Source organism: Camelus dromedarius, chromosome X, assembly GCF_036321535.1.
Source record: "Camelus dromedarius isolate mCamDro1 chromosome X, mCamDro1.pat, whole genome shotgun sequence".
NCBI lineage: Eukaryota > Metazoa > Chordata > Mammalia > Artiodactyla > Camelidae > Camelus > Camelus dromedarius.
In genome coordinates, this window is record NC_087472.1 from 95,435,684 (window position 1) to 95,457,203 (window position 21,520).

General features: G+C 39.0%; 1 pseudogene; it reads left to right on the forward strand.

Annotated features, from left to right (window-relative positions):
* Positions 1 to 18,146: 18,146 nt before the first annotated feature.
* LOC116151025 (large ribosomal subunit protein eL31-like) lies at positions 18,147 to 21,003 on the forward strand (annotated as a pseudogene).
* The last annotated feature ends 517 nt before the right edge of the window (positions 21,004 to 21,520 follow it).

The window sequence follows — 21,520 nt, forward strand, 5'->3', positions numbered from 1 at the left end:
ATTCAGTAGTATCTTTGCTCCTTTCTCTAGAGGTGCAACCCCATTTATGTCTGGGACTCTGTTTCAGCTTCCTTTTACACTGTCAGCTTCTCTCTCCTGCCAAATCAAGAACAGAACCATGCAGCTAAGCTCCTTCCAGATTCCTAATCCACAGAAACTGAGATAACAAATGTGGGGGTTTTTTTGTTTTGTTTTAAGCTACTAAATATCGGGGTAATTTATTATATAGCAAAATGTAACTAACACATTAGGACTTCAGATGGCCCAATCTGGTCTGAGGGGAAGTAATCACTTAAGAGAGTAATAAAGCATTTAGTTAACTATGAAGTATGAGGGCTGAAGCCATATCTCAGGGTATCTTGAATGCCAGGCTAGGGGGGTCTAGACTATCTGGAGAGGCAATGAGGATCCTATGAGTATTTCGGGAAAAGGGAGTTATCAAAAGAGTGTGTTAGATTAGTTTAGCTGACCTGCATGGACTAGATTAGAAAAAGAAAACAGGAAGGTAGGAAAGATGAATCATTCACATAAATATTCCATCCCAGTCACATATCCTGTCTAATCATATCAAATTCATTCTGCCCTATATATGTTTTTTATACACTGAGTTACCTTGTGATGGATGGCAGGATTCATGGCCAATTCATTTTTGAATCCTCTGAACCATTTAGCACTGCCCTGAACATAGTAAGTACTTATTAGTATTTGAATCACGAATGAAACCTTCCTCAATTCGCTCCTCTTCCCTGAAGACAGAATAACATTCTTTCCTTAATATTTTGTTCATATCGCTAATAGACCACTTCTTTAATATTAGCATTCTATTACTCATTATACTTTATTCCTTTGTCTCCCCGCTACAGTAGGAACCCTCTTCAAGGTATTCAGGACCAGCTATATAATTTGCCAGGCCAAAGCAAAATGAAAATGCAGGGACCCTTGTTTCAAAAGTAATGGGGGTGGGGAGGGTCTAGCTCAGTGGTAGAGTGTGTGCTTAGCATGCACGAGGTCCTAGGTTCAATCTGCAATACTTCTATTTGAAAAAAAAAAAAAAGTTTATACGAACTAAAACAAACCTAACTACCCAGCCCCCCAAAAATAGTATTAGAAATTTTAAGACAGTGAATGCGAGTGAGGAGATACTTCTTTTTTTTTTTTAACTGAAGTATAGTCAGTTACAATGTGTCAATTTCTGTTGTACAGCATAATGGTTCAGTTATACATATACACACATAAATTCCTTTTCATATTCTTTCTCATTTTAGGGTACTACAAGATATTGAATATAGTTCCCTGTGCTATAAGGAGAAATCTGTTGTTTATCTATTTTATATATAGTAGTTAGTATCTGCAAATCTTAAACTCCCAATTTATCCTTTCCCACCCTCTTCCCCACCCCCATAACCATAAGTTTGTTTACTATGTCTGTGAGTCTGTTTCTGTTTTGTACATAAGTCCATTAGTGTCTTCTTTTTTCTTTCTTTCTTTTTTTTTTTTTTTAAGATTCCACATATGAGAAGGTACTTCTGAGTTGTAGGCCCTGTGTGCCCAGGTCACAACCCAAAAAAGTCTTAACGGCAGTAATTCTGCCTTATGCACTGTTTTAACTATGGCTCCCACCATGGGAATGTTTGATGAATGTTAAACATACTGAGTAAACAATGAATGTCAGGAGGGTTTATAAAAAGGGGTTTACTCACGGGAAGTTGAACATGAGTGGAGTCCACCCAGCAGTTAAGATGGCCTGTTTAAGACACATCAGAGTGCCACCTGCTGTCACCCTCCCTCTCCTGCCTGGGCTGCTACCTCACACGTCTACACCACAGGATTTGCTCACACATTTCCTCTCATGGCCCAAAAGCCTGGTGTGTCCTATGTGGATTTCCACCCTAGGGGCCTCTGGCTTTGGTTGGGTTATTTATTAGATGTCCCTTATGTAACGACAGTGGCAGCGATTTAATATATAAGAAGCAAACAGCTGAAGAGATTTTCTAGGCAGAAACAACGTATTGACTAATACAGTAAGACGGTAAGGGGTGGTCCTCATAAAATAAAGAAAACAAAGCTGAGTGATTTAAAACATGCTGCAGACAAATCCTAGTTAAATTTTTGAAAAATAAGGGCAGAAAAGTGCATATTGATCACCTTCTCTGAGGGATGGCACAGACCTCAGAGACGAGCTATAACCATGAAGAATCGTCTTCTCTATTAGACAGACAAGACAATTTATTGAATCCCTTCTTAGCCCAGGCGAGTATCCTACCCACAAAACACAAATATTTATCTTTGTATCTGAACAATGCCTCCCTGAGATACTGAGGAAAAGAAGCTGCTGGAAAGATATTAATCCTTCCCTCATCTTCCCCCTCGTTTTAGGCAAGTCGCAGTCACAGCTTCAGAGCTGCTGGCAAAGCTTAGCTATTGTAATGGTGACCCCCAGTGGCAACTGTTTGCAAATGAAAAACTGGCACCATTTCTCCACCAAGGAAGTCAATTTTATTAAAATGCTTTCTTTAAGAAGGATATTGGCAATTTTGTTGAACTGTAATAAAAACTGTGTGTTGGTTCCAAAAAATCAATATCATCTCCTCTACTTTATTGTCACTAGTTAAACGCATGAGTTTTCCTTTCAAGAGAGACTCTTTTTCAAGGAAGAAGCACAGTCTCTGCAAAGCCTGCTCAGCAATGGTCTTAATGACACTTTTCTCGGAGAGGTAAAAATGAGGCCTAGCTCAAACATGGCTTCACCTCGAAGGAGTTCACGAGGAGCCTCCCCCAAATGTGCCACTTTGGCATGTGGATTATTTTCAGCTGAAGACAATTAAGCCCCCAAAGACTCAGGATGGGCTTTTTAGCACTCCCCACAAACTGCCTAAAAGAATGAATATAGAGGACCTGGCTCAGAGAAAGAGCTACTGTCAGAGAGAAATTTTTATCTGAACAACCCAAGTGTACAGCGAGGCAAACATCTAACTACCAAACACCCACTCTTCTCATCATCCTGTGAATTACCTCTTCCCCTCCGAAGCCCCAGGGCCCTATCCCAGTCCTTAGCTCAGGATGGTATGTAAGCCTCAACTGCCTCACTTACTCTTGGGTCTCATCTCTTTGGGGCTCCCAAAGATGTACGTAATTAAATTTGTTCTATTCTTGTTAATCTGTCTTATGCTAATTTAATTACTAGACCAGCCAAAGAACCAAGAAGGAGAGAGGAAAAAGCTTTTCCTCCCCTACAACCTATACCACTGTGTGGCCAGTGGGTTCTGAGATTCAGCCTTAGTGGGAATTGAATCAGCAGCTATTTAAGTCTAACTGAAATCTAGAAAGATAATAAGTGAATTGAAATATGAAAAGATATATATGGGTGTTAAATGGTCAATTAAACAAGTCAAAAAGATTGGGCTTGCCCTTTAGAAACTTGCGTTCAACACAACGACAGAAATCAGACCAAAGGAAGCCAAAATTCTGTAACAGAGGTATGAAGAATAAGTAACTCAAAATAATAGGGTTCCATCCCACATTCAGTTTTCACAGTTCAGTCCTTTAATTCTGAAATAACACATATTGTGGTTGGGGAGAGGAAGCAAGAATATACCATCAACTTATTAAGTCATTGAGGGCTCTGGTAGATGAAATGCATGTGCAGTTACCCTTAAAAACTTTCATATGACTTAAACTACTGAAACTGACTAAATAGGCCACGTGTTTGGTAGGCAAGGCTAAATTGTGGTTCTCAACCTTCGCTGTGTACCAGAATCCCCTGGAAAGCCTTCAAGAGTTCTGAAATCCAAGCTATTTGGCAGACTAATTACATCATAATTGCTAGGGCTAGGGCATGGGCATCAGTAGTTTTAAAAGCTCCCTGATCCCAGGCAGTTCCCACATGCAGCCCAGGTTGGCTGGCTGCCAGTGGAACTGCTGGGTTTTCAGCCTCAGTTTGACCAGAGATTAGGCATATCATTTACCTATCAGGTCGTTTACTGATCTTGAATATATTTACAAGACTTTTCTGCTAAGAGTCTATTACCATATGACCTGGGGAGTCTCTCTAAAAATCCCAATGTCCAGGCTGCACCCTAGACCAATTTGATTAGAATTTCTAGGGATGTGACTCTACCAGGGCATTGATATTTTTTTAAAGTTTCCTAGCTGCAGTCAGGGGCAGACAAATGCAGTCAAGGTTGAGAAACACTGCACATTCAAATATTGAAAAAGAGCAATAAAAAGCCCTAACTTGGCAAAATTAAATCATCTTAAAGTAGAGCACTTGTCTATTGACTGTTCTTTGAGGCTACAAAGAGATATCCCCAAGAACTTGGAAATACAGAAATAGACTGCCTTCTGAAAATAAACACAGAAATGTGCTAGAAAGAGATTTAACTTAGTCAACCCTGGGGGGGAAAAACAAAAAGGTTAAATAAGCAGCCCTCTCCAATGCTCTAGCCCAGGGTTTCCAACCCTGGCTACATATTAGAATCACCTGGGGAGTTTCTGAAACTTGCCAAAGCCTGAGCCCCAATCCCTGGGCTTTTGATTTAATTGATTAAATTGATATATTTAAGAGTTCTCCAGGTGATCCTAACGTGTAGCCAGCATCGAGAATCACTGCCCCAGACAATCCGGGCGTACGTCAGTTGCCTAAACTGCAACACAGACTATAATACCGCTACCCAGAGATACAAAGAGCAAGTGGCTATTGATGGAACATTACAATGAAGGATAAATAAAGATGATGGACAGATATGAAATATCAACAATAGCTACACAGCCCTGTCAAAGCAAATGTTTGCCATTAGACTTCAAATATCCTGATCCCAGGAGTAAAGCAATTCCGCAAGGTTGAAGATTTGTTCATCTAGTTTAGTTGAGGGACTTTCTGTGACCTCATCTTTAGCTTTGTTTCTTACGCTGCAAAGAAAAATTTGGCTTCCATACTTATGACCACCGGTGAGGATGCAGACACTGCGTATTCCAGTGCTCCGACTGTTATTTCTCATGGGACCTTAATCAATTGGCATTCGGATGTCTGTCTCCATTTTTTTGTGTGTGCATTTACCCCCAAAATATTCCTAAGCAAAGTCATGGCTAGCCCCCGTCAACCTTCCCTCCTGAACATTTTGCCACTTCCACCTACAAATTTCAACATTTATAACTTCAAGCTTTTAAATAATGAATCATGTACTACTCGTTATTTTTTAAAAATATAAATATTAAATATTTTTACTAAATAAATTCTTATTTCACTTTTATTCACACAAACACAAATGAATAAATATTATGAATTAAGCTGCAGGCAACTGATAATCCCTGCCCTTAATTTTTCTCCAATATCTTTTCCATGTTTTTATGAACTTTTACAAATTCAAAACTTCTTGTTTGTTGAGGAAGTTTATTTCCTTTCTTCTGGTAGTCTGATTCTTCAACCAAGGTGGGGAGAGATTTTACATACTTACTAGATTTTTCAGTTTTCAAAATTAAAACTTCCCGCCTGCAGATCTGATTATGGTACCTATGTATAGTTTTCCTCTCAAAAGTACAAACAGGTGGTTTTGAGGGCTCTCAGCAGAGTGCTCAGTCTGACACTCAGTATTGTCCAGTTGAAACAATGAATATAAATGCAGAATATTTCTTTATGCTCTATAAAATAATACCTATACTACTGATCAACGTCCCTATTATAATGTTTCCAATCACTTCCTTTTTTGAAATTCAGGTGCAGTACCTTTTTTCTGTCTTGTTGAACATAAATTTCCTTTTAACAGTCATTGAAAACAGGGTCCCTGTTTCTACTGTCTTGTCTTCAATGCTGAGAAGGTCAGAACCAACTCTAGGAACAACTTTAAATGTCTCCGTGGGTTGAGGGGTTAATGGGATATAAGGCAGTGCAGCAATTAGATACAAGTAACGTCAACATGAAGTTCGGCTAAGAAAGGAAGGAAATGTTAGGTAGTTTAGATAGAAATGAGCAATGGGCAGGGGGAGGGGAAGGAGAAAGGAACAATCCAGAAATTTTTACTTTCTCTAAATGAGGGCCAGTAAAAGAAGCCAGTTAAAATCAAAGCACTGCAGCTGCACATGGGAGGGAGCCCTGGTATAACTTGACCCAATGAACCTGCCCAAAAGATGGGCGTGCCAGAGCACAGGGAACCTGAGTTGTCAATCAGTCAATCAATCAATCAATCAATCAATCAATCAATCAATCACAAAACCAGGATATAAAAACAGGCAAAACAAAGGAACAGGGCCATGTTTCCTCTCTTGGATTGGCCCGCTCCTAGTTCTCTAAGTGTGCTATCTTTCACTATTTTTTTAACTTCACTAATAAAAATCTTGCTTATATCATGTTTTTCGTCTCTCGTCAAAAATTCTTTTTTTTGGGGGGGGTGACAAAGAACTGAGGTAATTCTTATTTTCCTTTTCCCGGTAACAGAAAGAGTACAGTGACTAAAAAAGGGAACAAACTGTCAAGAAAGGGTTTGGGGGTTTTGTTGAGTTGATCAGATGGGGCACAGGAGAGCAGACAAATATTAGAAAATGTAATTCCTAAGAAGTCAGGAATCACTGGCATCTGGAGTATGGGTGAAAAGCTTAGTTTTAGCTACAAGAAGGTATACCTTCTATTCAGACAGGCCAAAAGTTCTCATACAGGTGTGGTTGCAGAAGCTGAAGAAGTTGGTTTCTATTTTCTCTTGTGAGAGGCGCAGTAGTAGGCAGAGTTGGATACAAAGTGAACGAAGAGATGGTGGAGTAATAAGTTTGAGCAGAGTGGAGATGTACACAGATGCTGAAGTGAACAGCAAGAATCAATGTGGACAGCCAGCTAACGATGGAAATCGTGAATCTGTAGTGGGACCCAGCTAAGGGAATGAGAGTATCTCTAGGGCTACAGAGACCCAGATTTAAAGCTCCGATGACATGCAGAAAGGGTTGTCAAGCTTTCACTTATTTACTTTGGTTTTTCTTGGTGGATACAATGGAACAATGGTGTAAGATGACCAAGGATATTGGCAAAAGAGTGGAGGAAGTGACAGTCTATGGATAAGGAGCTCTCTGTCTTTTGATTGGACTATATAGTCCATTGACATTTAAGGAAATTACTGATAGATATGTGGTCAATCATAAGAGCATTGAGAATAAACTAGAGCCGTCATGGAACCCAAGGTCTCCATGAGATCAAAGAAAAAGGGAGGTGGGAAAATGAAAGCAGAGAACTACAAGAGCTATATAGGGCATTAGTGAAAAGTTCAGATGTACAAATTTTTAAGATTTCATAGGAGAAGCTATTCTAAGTGGTGATAGGTTATTTTCATGAGAGTAAGTGGCTAAATGGGATGTAAATGAAATTCACTGAGGTCAAGACAGGAAGAGATCTATTTGTTGTGTAGGTCTTCCTTTTTCACACAATGACAGCAGGGTAGAAACTAATGCTGTGAGCCAGCTATCAAATATTCAGTGGACAATGGCATGGACAGTGAATCCAAGGAGAGCAACAAGAAAACTCCGGGCCAGGCAGCTAGACAACCTAAGCTTCAGAGGAACGGGGACAAAAGAATGCAAACGTCCAGCAATGGAGATCAGAATCTTCACTTAGGAAGCCAATCCCAACACCCAACCCTGAATGAGTAGGTAGGTAGAGAAGGTGCAGCCCCTGGGGAGAGCTGCAGGAAGAGCAATAGCTTTGGAGGGCCAGCTACAAGGGTCGAGCAAGTGCCATCTGTTGCCTGCTATGGGGAATCTAAGTCCCAATACTTCTGCCCACTGCATCTTGATATCAGAATTGTTAAGGAAAACAATATAGTCCAGCACTGGACACAACGCCTTAGTCACATAGAGAAGAGACAGCAAGAGCAGCTTTCGGAGTGAATGTCAGTCTCCCAGTGACAGCCACGAAAGGCCAGCAGACCCCTCCTGACTGGCAAGCACCTTTCTTGTGCAGAAGAACCAAGATATAGGAGTTGGGTCAGCCAGGCACCACATGACATGCCCACTAAAGCAGAACAAAGGAGCACATGCTGAGTCTGAAACAGAGAGCGATCTTCCCATACAAGGTAATAAGCTCATCACCAACTGTGAGGACTCTCTATCTTTCGGTAAGGAAGTGTTCCAGCCCCAAGGGCTGTTCTCAGGCAGCCAAGTGGGGGTCAAAAGACTACATGTAGGAGACTGCCTTTCCCAACACGTGCAATTATTCTGTGAGGAGACTGAGGACACCATGAAATGGTGTTCGGAAGGCCACGTGGAAAGGTTTAGATTGAACAGGAGTGATGAGAGCCAAGGAAGAAGACAGCCATGCAGAAATCAAAACAGAGGAAAGGATGGAGCAGGACAAAAGGGAATCTTTCCAGAGCGTCGTCAAGTTCTCCAATCATTCCCAGCATCCTTCTGATAAAAAACTGATTCCAACTCTTCTGGTTTCAATCTCCAGTGCCTCCATTAAACAAACAAACAAGCCTAATTACCTCCTCCTCCCAAAAAAAACTTTTGAAGAATAAATACTTTAGCAAAACAAAACTTTCAATAGCTTAAAACTGGGCTTGTTTTATAACACGACTGAGTATTAATAACAACAATAATAATAATAGCTGGCATTTATTGAGTCAGGCCTGATTCCCTCTATTTTGAGGCAGCAAAAAGTAGGTCTTCACACCCGACAGTAGATCTCGGTAGAAGATTTGGCTCAATGGCCAAAGGAACAAATAGCAGCCATGTTGCTGATTTAGAGGGTCTTGCCCTAAAATCCTCCAAAGCTGTGTTTCTTCGTTTTCTTAAAGAATCCTTCCTTACTTATTCCACAGCTATTTCAAGGAATAATAGAAACGGAGAGCAGAACTTGTTTTTTATAAACTAGATGATATAAAATAGAAACAATAGTTGCAGCGATGCAGTCGTCTCTCACATTGCCCTACAGCTAATGGGTACATTTCTGTCGGCTCTGGGTGGGGTTTCTAAGGAATCTCAAAAAGAATGGCCTTCAAAGACAAAACTATCTGGGGCTCAGTTGTGGAAACTTCCAGGACTTTACCCTTGAGGGAATTTTGCCTCAATTTTCTTGAGTCTTGGTGTCTTCATCTATGAAATGTGAGGCAAAAAATAACTTCAAAAGTTCTTGAAGGATATAAAGGGTCTGGAACAGAGGAGACACCCATAAATATCCGATTCTCTGGCAATGTCCCTCCCTCCCTTCCCAGGAAGGTAATAGCCTTTCCTCTATTTCCCACTGGTTTTAGAATAAAAATTATTGCTCACAGTTGATTCAAACCTATCTTCTGTTTTTGTTTTGGATTTGGTTTCGGTAGGAGTTTTGCCCACCTCCCTATCTCGAATTTATATTATTATATTGTATGTTGTAATTATGTATTAATGTGACTACTCCAGAAACTCTGCAAATGTAGGTTCTGTCTTTGCCTAATTCATTCAGAGCAATTTGACAGGGCTCATTCCTTGTACACAGTGGCATTAAATAATTATTGACAGCTTGACAGCATATATTTACTTTAACACTTTTTCTTTTCCTACTGGCAAATAATTAACAACATTTCCTCCAAGAAGTAGCCTACATTTTGAAGTGTAAATGGCAACAAGGCAAGACTTGTCATCTAAGGAGCAAGGATGATGTATTCTACAATAAAACCGGTGCAATATCAAGGCTCAGGCTGGACATTGTGGATTCTGAATCTGGAAGTCTTGGGATTTTTAGTTTCAGTAAATGCTGTTATTCATTCTAAGGGTCCCCATCACTCAGTTTTTATGTGCAGTCTGGACGACTGAAGCCTGTCTGGAACATTCACTAATATTTAGCACACTGGGCAGGGTTCTCCCCAACCATCTGAGATTCATTCATTCAGACATGACAATATGTTCCCTGGTCTCCCCAGAAAGCTCATGTATCTCCTGAAGAGCAAAAATCTCATCGAGCCTGCATCCTCCAAATTTAAAAACATTAAATGTTATCATTTATGAAGAAATCCCTTGTAAAGTTAAATGTTTTATTTTTGTTGGTTTATTGTCAGTTTAATAAACATCAAGAACCATGACCATGTAGGATACATTAATACATCATCCCAGATCTCTTCTTTCCTTCCACTGACCTCCATACCTCCATCTACACGGGTCAAGAGGGAGGCCAGAACTCTCATGCTTCTAGAAATTTCCCCCATCTCCTCCTTCTTTCTAACCTCTCCATCATTGTTTATTTCAAGACCATTAACTATAATCACATCACACCCTCTACTTCTGTTTGTGTCAGTTATCAACCCAGGTCTCTTGGTTTATCCTTAATGCTCTGAACCCTTTCCACTGTGCCCTGTAAAAATAGTTTCAAACTTTTTTTTTGTCACAGGACCCTATAAACTCTTAAAATAAATGAGGACTTCCAAAGAGCTTTGGTTTATGTGATGTGTGTGTATGTATGTGTGTGTGTATATATATATATATATATAGCTGTATTCAAAATTAAAAGGAAATTTTCAAATAGGAGTTCATTTAAAAATAATATGCCCATTGCATGTTAACAAAAGTTACAGATTTTTAATGAGGAAAAAAATGAGTGAGAAGAGTGACGTTACTTTACATTTTTGCAAATCTCTTTAATGCCTGGTCTAATAGAAGACAGCTGGATTCTTATATCTGTGCCTCTGCATTCAATCTGTTGTGATATGCTATTTTAGTGGAAGTATATGAAGAAAATCCAGCCTCACCCAGACATGTGGTTAGAAAAGGGAGGATTATTTTGAGAATCTTTTCAGATAATTGTGGATATTATTCTTTGACACTATATCAAAACTCAGCAAATGGTAATTTCTTAGAAGTTAGTTGCAATGGGGAACCTAAAACTGTATTTCTAAACTTATTTTTACTCTGTTACATTAAAGTCCTTTAGTCTATCTTTCACTGTGAATGTGTATTTTTCCCATGCATGATTTTGTAATATCATGTATCATGCATTTGGAAAACACCGCTTCACTGAGTTATACAGATGTTCCAAACGTTGACACATTTTATTATACAATATTGAAAAATTACATTTGTCAATATTATCACTGATCTCATCAAAATAGTCTTAAAGTGTTGGGCAACTATCACCTGGGTGCATGGAAGTCTTCCAAAAATCAAAATCCTACTTGAAAGCTCAAATTTTATCATTGGCAACAAATATTGTCAGCATTTTCCTTGAAGTAACATATTCAATTCATTCATTTATGAGGAACTGCCAAATACCCAAGTCTGGGTAGGCATCATTTTTTCTGTCAGTCTTTCTTTCGAGTAAGAACTAGTCTTGAGGGGAAAAAAAAGTTGTTAATTCAGCTGGCAACTCAAACAACTGCACCTGTGCTCTTCTCCAAGCTAACCTACCTCAGTATATAGAAAAAGAGTTTTATGCATATTTCCCATTTAATCACAGTATATTGAACAGATATTCAATCAAAGGTTGAGATTGAATAAACTGCTATTCTAGAACTCACGATCAATCACTAGCAAAACCCTGAATGTTGTCTGTACTATACAAGGGGTGTTAGTGTTGTACAAAGGGAGCTAGAATTGTTAACAACATATTGACATGATCCTACAATCTCTTAATAAACCTTTCTGGAAGCTTCCAAAATGAGCTTTGTCATCTTGTACTTACACTTTATCCTTGTACCAATTAGGAGGCCTTTGCTGGTAAAAAAATAAACCTGACTCAAAATGATTAAGATAATCAGGAAAAGTTGTCATCTCTCAAACTCAGAAATCTCAAGGTAGGGCATCTTCAGGGTTGGCAAATTCAGGGCTCATGGTACAAACATGGGGCTCACATTTCTGAGTGACACATGAATATGTGACATGTGTGGGGTAAAATGCGCTGCTGCCTTTTCCTCTGAGTCTCTTTATAAGAGCCCCTAGCAGACCTCATCTCACATCTCGTACTGCGTGGCACCGCGTGCCCACACCTACACCAAATCGCAGGCACAAGGAATGGAATCTCCACAAATGGTTAAGATTAATCCATATTGAACCCCGAGCTTTAGTAACCTTCCCTAAGGGATGAATACCTGAATGAAATCATGTTGCAGTTCAAGAAAGGAGAAAGGGAGAAGGGATTTGGGGGTAAATGCGGTCAGTGCCCTGCCCACGGCCTCTCTGCTCTCGCCCCTGCACAGTAAGGGCTGCTTACTGCAACCCTGTGACTCCCGACTTGAAGACTCTTTACTGGACATGGAGCTATAAACCATGCACCAGGCAGGTCAGAAGTGCCAGAGAATTAATGGCCCAGAAGCAGCCCTCAACCAATGATCCACGAGGAATTAGTGGCTAAACAGCCAGCTTCCCAGGTACTCATCTGAGATAACTTTGAGATGCATTGTACATTTCCCAGAATTAACCAGTGGACTAAGCCACGGGAGTAACCACTTAATACTGTACTTTTTATTGGCCACCGTCCTTGCCCTCTGTCATTTCTCCCCTTCCCTCGCCAGTGTTTCCTGTAAGCATCTTCCAAATAAACTATCTGTAATAGCATTCTTGTCTTAGGGTCTGCTGCTGGGGAACCTTAAGCCAGGAAAACAGCTCCTCCCTCAAAACAATCCACTACAATTAGAAATTCAGAAGCCCGTTTTTCAATTGCTTCTTCTTAGAGAGCTTTTATTAGCACACTTCTCCTCTAAGAATTCCTGCTTTCTGCCAAACACCGCAAAAATGAATACTACTTCTTGTTTAGGCATGCACACAAAGTATTTTTAAGTATATAAAATTAATCATGTTGCCTGCTGTCCCCCGGGTACATTCTCAGGAACTGCCTCCCCCCAGCCTCTGCTCAAAGGGCAGCCATTTGTAGCCACATTTGGACCCAAGTAGAGCCAATCCTTTGGCTGACAGCGCCCACATGGTATGAAAAGATAAGCAAAGACAATCCGATTTCTTCTCTTGAAAATTTAAACTAGGAAATAACAATACCAAGAAAATGAGGAATTTCACTGTGTGAAGATGAGCTGGAGTTATGAACAGTTGGTCAGAGCAGTAAAGCAGTCAACAGAAATTATTATGAACCAGAAACTATGATAAAACCAAAATTATGATGTATGAAGATAGGATACATGAAGAAGAAAACAATAAGCAGAGAGTATCAGTTCAAAAGAAGTAGGCAGACTAGGAACACTCAAGTTTTATCAGTAGGATAGCTGTGGAACGGAAGAGACTCATGAAGTTGTTTCAAGAGCTGTTTCTGTTCCTACCTCTCCTTCCAATGACAACCTCCACAAGGCTCAGCACTCTTACAGCTCGTGAACTGAATTTTCATGAGATGCTATCTCCTTATTGGCCATGTTTGTCCTGATACCAGTTCCCCTTATATGAAGAAGCTTGAGTAAGCATCTAACAACCAACACTGACACAAATGAACTTACCTACAAAACAGAACAGACTCACAGACGTAGAGAACAAACTTATGGTTACCGGGGAGAAAGGGGTGAGAAGAGATAAATTGGGAATTCGAAATTTGCATCTCTTAGAGAGTGATAGAAATGTTAGCTATCTTGATTGTGGTGGTGGTTTCATGAGTGTATACGTCTATCAGAATCCATCAAATTGTTCATCTCAAATATGTGTAGTTTACTGTACAGGAATCATACCATAATTAAGGTGTGTTTTTAAAAGATGCTTTAAAAGAAATCCCAGAAAAACCTGGGATTGTTTTCAACATACAATGAGATGTTTACAATGTGATCCAAGGTGCACAACAATAGGAATATACTTAACTACGGAATTGTAAATTTTTAAATGATTAAGAAGGTAAATTTATGTTATATGCTTTTTACCACAATTTTATATATATATATATATATATATATATATATATATATATATATATATATACACACACACACACATACACACACACATATATATGAGATAATATAGAGAAAATGGAACATGGTGCACAGATATAAGAGTTTCAAGTAAAGCATCTTGTCGTGTGAAATACCCACATAATGATGGTATTTTCCAGAATAATAGAATGTTACCCATAGTTAAGAGTCAAAGAAAAATAACCTGCTATTCTGCTCTTCATCTCACACCCCAATTGAGGATATAAAAAGATTAAAAGTAGTTAGAAGAATTTTGGAAGAATAAATTGATTTGCTGTGATGGCTTTTGCAAACCTAGGGAAAGAGATATATTGAGACCATCTGAAAAGTTTCACCTATTTCTCACATGGGTGGAGAAAGACACTGGTTAGAGTCAGACTCCTCCCTAAGTAATATTAGGGTCTAGAATTGTGTGCTGCTTTAAAACAGGAGTGAAAGAAAGGTTACTGCATTGGAGGTCACGTGCATTCTGAGAATAATTTGGGAGAAACATGTAGTCTGCACATGAGCGAGTTAGTGTAGCTTCATCTCATTTCTTGTCCAAGCGACTCCAGGAAAGGGACAAACAGAAGCTGTAAGTGCCACCAGATGTCTAGGTGCCAAGGAAGGCTCTAGTAACCAGCCAGCCAGCCAACCAGCCAAGAGCAATCAGAGATGTGCTTCCCCTATCAAAAGAACTGTAAGTGACAGTGAGAGATTCCCAGCAATGAGATGCAGAGGCAAAGGGCCACAGGGTCTCTGATGATCCCATAAAGGTGCCTGCCCTGAAAAGACTCAGCTTTAAACACTTGCCAGATCTAGAGAGGGTTGATGCTGGATCACCAAACAATGGCAGGCAAGCCAGAATATTCTCATCCTCTTTACCCTCTGCTGCTTCCAGCTCTAAACCTAGAGGGCTCTGACTGCTTTGGGGGAAGAGGAATTAACATGCAAGAGAAGAAGAAGGAATAAACTAATCAGAAACCCCACCCACCCATCCATCTACTGGCAACCGGCCGGCAGCAAGCAAACTAGAAGAGAGAAGCTTTACCTTCAAGTGAAAGATAGTATTTTGACAGGACAAATTAATTACTGACTCAAGGTTGTTTTATTACCTAAGGTGACCATTAAAATTATGGGACTTCCCTTAAATTTCATCAAAGGCTAACAAAAGAACCAGCCCCACAGAATAAATTTAAAGAGATATTGAGAGACAAAAATAAAGTTCCTTTATAGTTACACCCCCATGAACCCTGCTTATTCAATGGAAAGGTTACAGATTTTTAATTTTAGGAAACAGGCTGGATAAATGTTTTAAAAGGCTCAATCTGATCAAGTAAACTTTCCATTTCAAAAACAACCAAGGAAAATACCACCAACCTTTATTTAGACAGGGACAATATTTTTGAGTACAAGCAAAATAAAACAAAGAATGACAATCTATCTCGAGTTGGTATCTAGACAGTTCAAGGAACTGGAGAGAATTAGAACAGCACAAATTTTTCTATGCAGAAAATGTAAATTCTATTTTCCCAATTGCAGACCCATTATTTTGCAACGCATACCATCAAAATTCAAAGTCTAGGCCTATTCTTTTCTCAATACTCTTTAAGTTTCAGTATCTCTTTCTAAAGTGTAAAATGAAGCAGATACAGGTTTTAAATATGACAGTGACAATATCAATAAGAATAGTTACAATTTATTGAGCATTCACTCTGCGTCAGGCTTGGTGTTATAAGATGGACTGCGATCACCTTATCTGACCTTCACAGTGCTATTATAGGCAGGTACTTGCTACTGGTATCGCCATTCTTGTAGATAAAGACACAGAGGCAGAGGAAAGTAAATTCATTCATCTAGGACCCTGGGATTAATAATTACCAGAGCCAAACCCAAGACCTTTACCGCTTTAGTATGTTTTACTTTGCTGAGAAAACATTCCAAACAATGAGAGGTGTTTTCGAGTATTGATCTGTCACCAGGCTTTGATTTCCGACCCTGCAGAGGTCCCAGGTTCCTTTAACACCTATGCCGTGGGGACAGGCGCAGTGGGTGTGTTTTCTCCTGACAGATAAAATCCCAGATTCACAGGGGCTTGCTGGAGAACTCACCCCAAGTAATTAATCCCCTCAGCTCCCAACGATGTCCCTTTAATAAGTCCTAAAATGATTAAAATAAATCCTCTTTACAATTCCCATCAGCCACAAAATTATTAACAACTTAAAATGATTTCCATATGTCCCTGGCTTGCTTAGACACAAAATTCAGGGGTCTATTAAAATTACTTCAGGCCATCAAGCAGAAAAGCAAATGTGCTTCCTGTAATTCTTTCTTAATAGCACTGGACCTGTTTACCAAGGACCGTGACCTGCTAACAACTACAGTTATCCCCAGGGACAGCACACCGGCACTTTTCATTCTGCCTAAAAAAAAATAGATTAATGAAAATAAAAATTTAAAAAGGGTCTTTCTCATTACAACTTTGATGATGCTTTCTCCACTGGAAGATTCTAATACTTTGTAAACTAGCCCTCATACCTGTGGAAACTGTGTGAGGCTCAGGCTACTTCTAAAAATAAATAATATATTCTTCTTTACGGCAAGGAAATAACATACCAAAGCCATATAATCATTCCTATACACATATTATCTTCAGAATAACATTTGTGCTTCAGCTGAGATTTTGTCAGAAAATCCAACTGGGTATTGTGTGTCAGCTGCATCCCAACGCACCCAGGGTCACGGGGAGAAGCTTTCACTTTTCCCCTCGCTCCTGGGTTCCAGGGTGCCCCTGACTGAGGTCACGGCCTGCCCTCTTTCTCCATGCTTCTCAGTCCTCTGCTTTTTTCCTGATCATCGTCCGTCCCTGCTTCTCTTCATTTTCGTGTCCTCATTAACTTTATTGTCCTCATCAGATGACTCAGAGTGATCACAGAGCAATGATTGGTAAATGAATTGCATTAGCAATCAATTTGCCTGAGGCTTACCCTGACTCCTCCTATGTGTAAATTAGGGAATTACAGAGTCAAGATAATGGAAGGGGAGAAAGACAGGAGGGAGGAAGGAGGAAGAGACGGGGAGGGAATGAGATATCTTAGGTATTTGTAGCAATGAACTGAGAAGAGATGTCATATGATAAAGGTGTTATGTTATGTCATTGTCACTGTGATAATAAATTTTTGGAAAATTAAAAATACATACATGATGCTTTAGATGATAGCCTGAAAGAACTTTAGGAAAAGAGTCTAGAGGTTCTTCTTGATTCTTCTACTCATAATTTTTTCCCCCAAATAATTCCATCTTAATTGGTTGGTACGGGGTGGGGAGTGGAGAGTGAAAAAAAAATCTCACCTTTATTCAATGTGAGTGTAGTTTGGAAACTCAAGCTGTCTGTCCAATAGGATCAGATTACCTACTGAATGTGTCAGAATATCTAAAATGCTTTTTCAAATCCCTGAGGTACTTCCAGCTTGCCAATCATATGCTGAACCACAAACATTTACATCCATGTAATTCAGAAAAAAAATGACTTGAAACAGACTTTTCTCTACAGATGCAGTAGCTTAAAGATTCTTGCACGATGTTGGTGAAAGGCGTGTGTTATGGACTGAACTATGTCCTTCCGAAATTCCAGTGTTGAAGTCCTAAACTCCAGTACCTCTGAATGTGACTGTATTTGGAAACAGAGCCTTTAAAGAGGTGATTAAGGTAAAATGATCTCTCTCATGTGACTGGTGTCCCTGTAGAAAGAGATTAAGACACAAACAAACAAGCATAGTGGAACACCAAGTGAAGACACAGTGAGAAGACAGCCATTTACAAACTAAGAAGAGAGAATTCAGTAGAAATGAATCCTACTGATACCTTCCTTCATCTCCTAATTCTAGCCTTCGGAACCATGAGAAAACACACTTCCGCTGCATGAGCCTCCCAGACGGGGATACTTGGATATGGCGGCCCGAACCGACTAGCCCAGGGTGCCACACCAATCCCAATCCTCATCCAGGTTCCCCCAGATCAAAAGTCAGAGACTGGAGTCGTTTAACCATGGATATGGTAAGGATCTGAAAGAAACTCCAAAACTGTAATAGATGAATAGGAGGAAAGGGTAAATTGATGCAAAAATATCATGGTTTACTATTTCTTATCAACTTTCAAAAAGGGCTGTGAGTTATAGGTTGGGGCCAAAACTGTTATGAACATGAGAGACCTAGAAAGACAAAAAGGATAGGCTTTTCGTAATTTTCATGGATTTTTCTAGAACACAGAACATGAATTCTGGGATTCCTTTGGGATTCAGGTGACAGGAAGGAAAGATAAACCATGGAGATGTCTGTAAGCAAGTAAGACTGCCCAGTCTTCTAAACAGACATCTCTCCAAAGAAGACATCCAGATGGCCAACAGGTACATGAAAAGATGCTCAATATCGTTAATTATCAGAGAAATGCAAATCAAAACTACACACCTCACACCAGTCAGAACGGCCATCATTAAAAACTCCACAAATGATAAACGCTGGAGAGAGTGTGGAGAAAAAGGAATCCTCCTACACTGCTGGTGGGAATGTAAATGGCTGCAATCACAATGGAGGACAGTATGGAGGTTCCTCAAAAAGCTAAAAATAGACTTACCATATGACCCAGCAATCCCACTCCTGGGCATTTATCCAGAAAAGATGAAAACTCTAATTTGAAAAGACACATGCACCCCAATGTTCATAGGAGCTCTATTCACAACAGCCAAGACATGGAAGCAACCTAAATGTCCATTGACAGATGACTAGATAAAGAAGATGTGGTGTATACATATTCAAATGGAAGGTTACTTAGTCATAAAAAATAATGAAATAATGCCATTTGTAGCAACATGGATAGACCGAGAGATTACCATATTAAGTGAAGTAAGTTAGACACAGACTGAAAAATATCATGTGATAACACTTATATATGAAATCTAAAAAATGATACAAATTTTATTTACAAATCAGAAATAGACTCACGGACATAGAAAACAAACTATGGTTACCAAAGAGGAAAGGTGGAGGGAGGGATAACTTAGGAGTTTGGGAGTAAAAGATACACACTTCTATATACAAAACAGATAAACAACAAGGACCTACATATAGCATAGGGAACAATATTCAATATCTTCTAATAAGCTATACTGGAAAAGAATCTGAAAACATATGTGTGTGTACATATAGGAATGTACACAGGGGGAGGGTATAGCTCAACTGGTAGAGCATATGCTTAGCATGCATGAGGTCCTGGGTTCAATCCCCAGTACCTCCTCTAAAAATAAATGAATAAACCTAATTACCTCCCCCCAAAAACAAACAAAAAAAATTTTTTTAAATAGGAATGTACACATAACTAAATCGCTCTGCTGTACATCTGAGACTGACATTGTAAATCAACTATACTTAGATAAAAAATAAAATTAAAAACTGGTCTTAATGCCATGGTCTTCCCATTTCACACTGAATAGATACCTTCATAAAGAGCAATATGGTGTCCAATATTCTACTGAAAATTGAAAGGAAATTAAGAACAAAATTCTCATCACAACATCTGCATTTCTGTCAAAGAAAAGCACAATGCACTACCTCCCAAATTAGATGAGGATGTTTCAATATTAATAGCTAGAAATTTTCCATTTGGATACAGGAATCTTGTTATACTTTGGAATCAGCTTTACTCATTACAATCACCTTCATTTTTACTTTGCATATTAACATATTTTACTGAATTAGCTATATTTTTTATCCGACAAAGCGTTTCATTACAGAAGTCAAATGCCAGTGCATTTGTATATGTGTGTATGTGTGACTGCGCCTGTTGAAGTGAAAAAGACACTCACAGGCATTTAGACATTGTGTAAAATAAAAGTTATCTATTTGGAGGAATTTTAAAATATCTATTAAGGAAATTTTAGGAATTTTCAACAGGGAACAAAGACAAACTAGCCATCCCAAACACTGTTAGTGGTTTCCTGATGTTTTCTTTTTCTCTTCACTTTTTTTCTCCATGCTGCTTACTATTTTTAGTTCTTGGCATCCATTGATCTTTCCAGATTCTTAACTTTCTGTAACTGCACTTTATTTTCTCGAGGCAGATTTGTCTACGGGCCTCATTTCTATGATTCTGCTGTTATTAGCCTAATAAGTATTCTCCCTCACACTCGCTGCAAAGTGGTTTTCTAACAGCACAAACAAATAAATGAGTAAATAAAAAATGTGACTTCATTTGCTGCACATATGATTTGTACTTAAAAATAAGCAGCAGTTTTTATTTTCTATGCTGGTAAGAAATTTGCAAATCCATCAGGTCAAAATAACCAGCACATGCAAAATGCCTGTCACTTACCACAAATTTTATTTTTAAGATACATTTGAATAGTTGGGAGAATTGTCAATCTGTACATTTTCCTTTGATTATAGAGGAGACAGCCTGCCATTATACCAGAAATAGTTAATATTACAGCAGGAGGCAGCCCAGAAACATACAACTCCTTCTGCTTTCCAATTTGTATTTATTTGAGAAAGGTCTAGGCATTGTTGTTTATGCCAAATTCTTTAAGAAGGTGTTGTATGCTTAGAGCCTACCTTTCATTAGAATCTTAGATTAAGATCTTAGCAATTATAAGATTTATTTTTCACCAGGAAATGTTTCTTATGTGACTTCTACAAATACATTACTTCAGTTTTTATTGGTAACTGATATATGCATATGTGCTCACCACTGTTGTAGGACATGTAGGAAATATGAAAAACACCTAAGCTTCTCCAACCTGGGCCCAGCAGAAAGGCTCCTGCAAAGAAGCGGGGCGAGGAGAAAGGCCATCCGGCCATCAACGAGGTAGTGACCAGAGAACACACCATCAATATTCACGAGTGCATACATGGAGTGGGCTTCAAGGAGTGTGCACTCTTGGGCATTTGAAAGGATCCGGAAATTTCCTGTGAAGCAGATGGGAACTCCAGATGTGCACCATGACACCAGGCTCAGTAAAGCTGTCTGGGCTAAAGGAATAAGGAATGTCCCATACCATATCCATGAGCGGTCATCCAGAAAACGTAATGAGGATGTAGATTCACCAAATAAGCTCTATACGTTGGTTACCTAGGTACCTGTCACCACTTTCAAAAATCTCCAGACAGTTAATGTGGATAAGGACTAACCTATGATTGTCAAATAAAGTTGTAAAACCTAAAAAAAAAAAAATGAAAAACAAAAACCTAAGCTATGGTTTCCATGTTAAATTGCTCACAATTTAGCTGAAGAAAAGACTAAGAAACATAAACAACCCAAGACTAAATTCAACTAAATCCCAAGGATAAGTTCTGAAGAGAGAAACTTCAGTCAGAATGGAAACAGCACGGGGAACTATATTCAATATCTTGTAGTAATCCATAACGAAAAAGAATATGAAAATGAATATATGTATGTACATGTATGACTGAAACAATATACTGTATGCCAGAAACTGACACATTGTAACTGACTATACTTCAATTAAAAAAAAGAATGGAAATAGATAATGAAAAGCTCAGAATGAAGGTTAATGTAATCTAATCTTTGGAGTGATCAACTCACTTACTGGCTCCATTCTTCACACCAACCTGTCTATTTCCACAGGCTTTGACATGTGACTTTGCACTTCTTCCATCAGAGACTGAGTATATTCTCTTGCATCT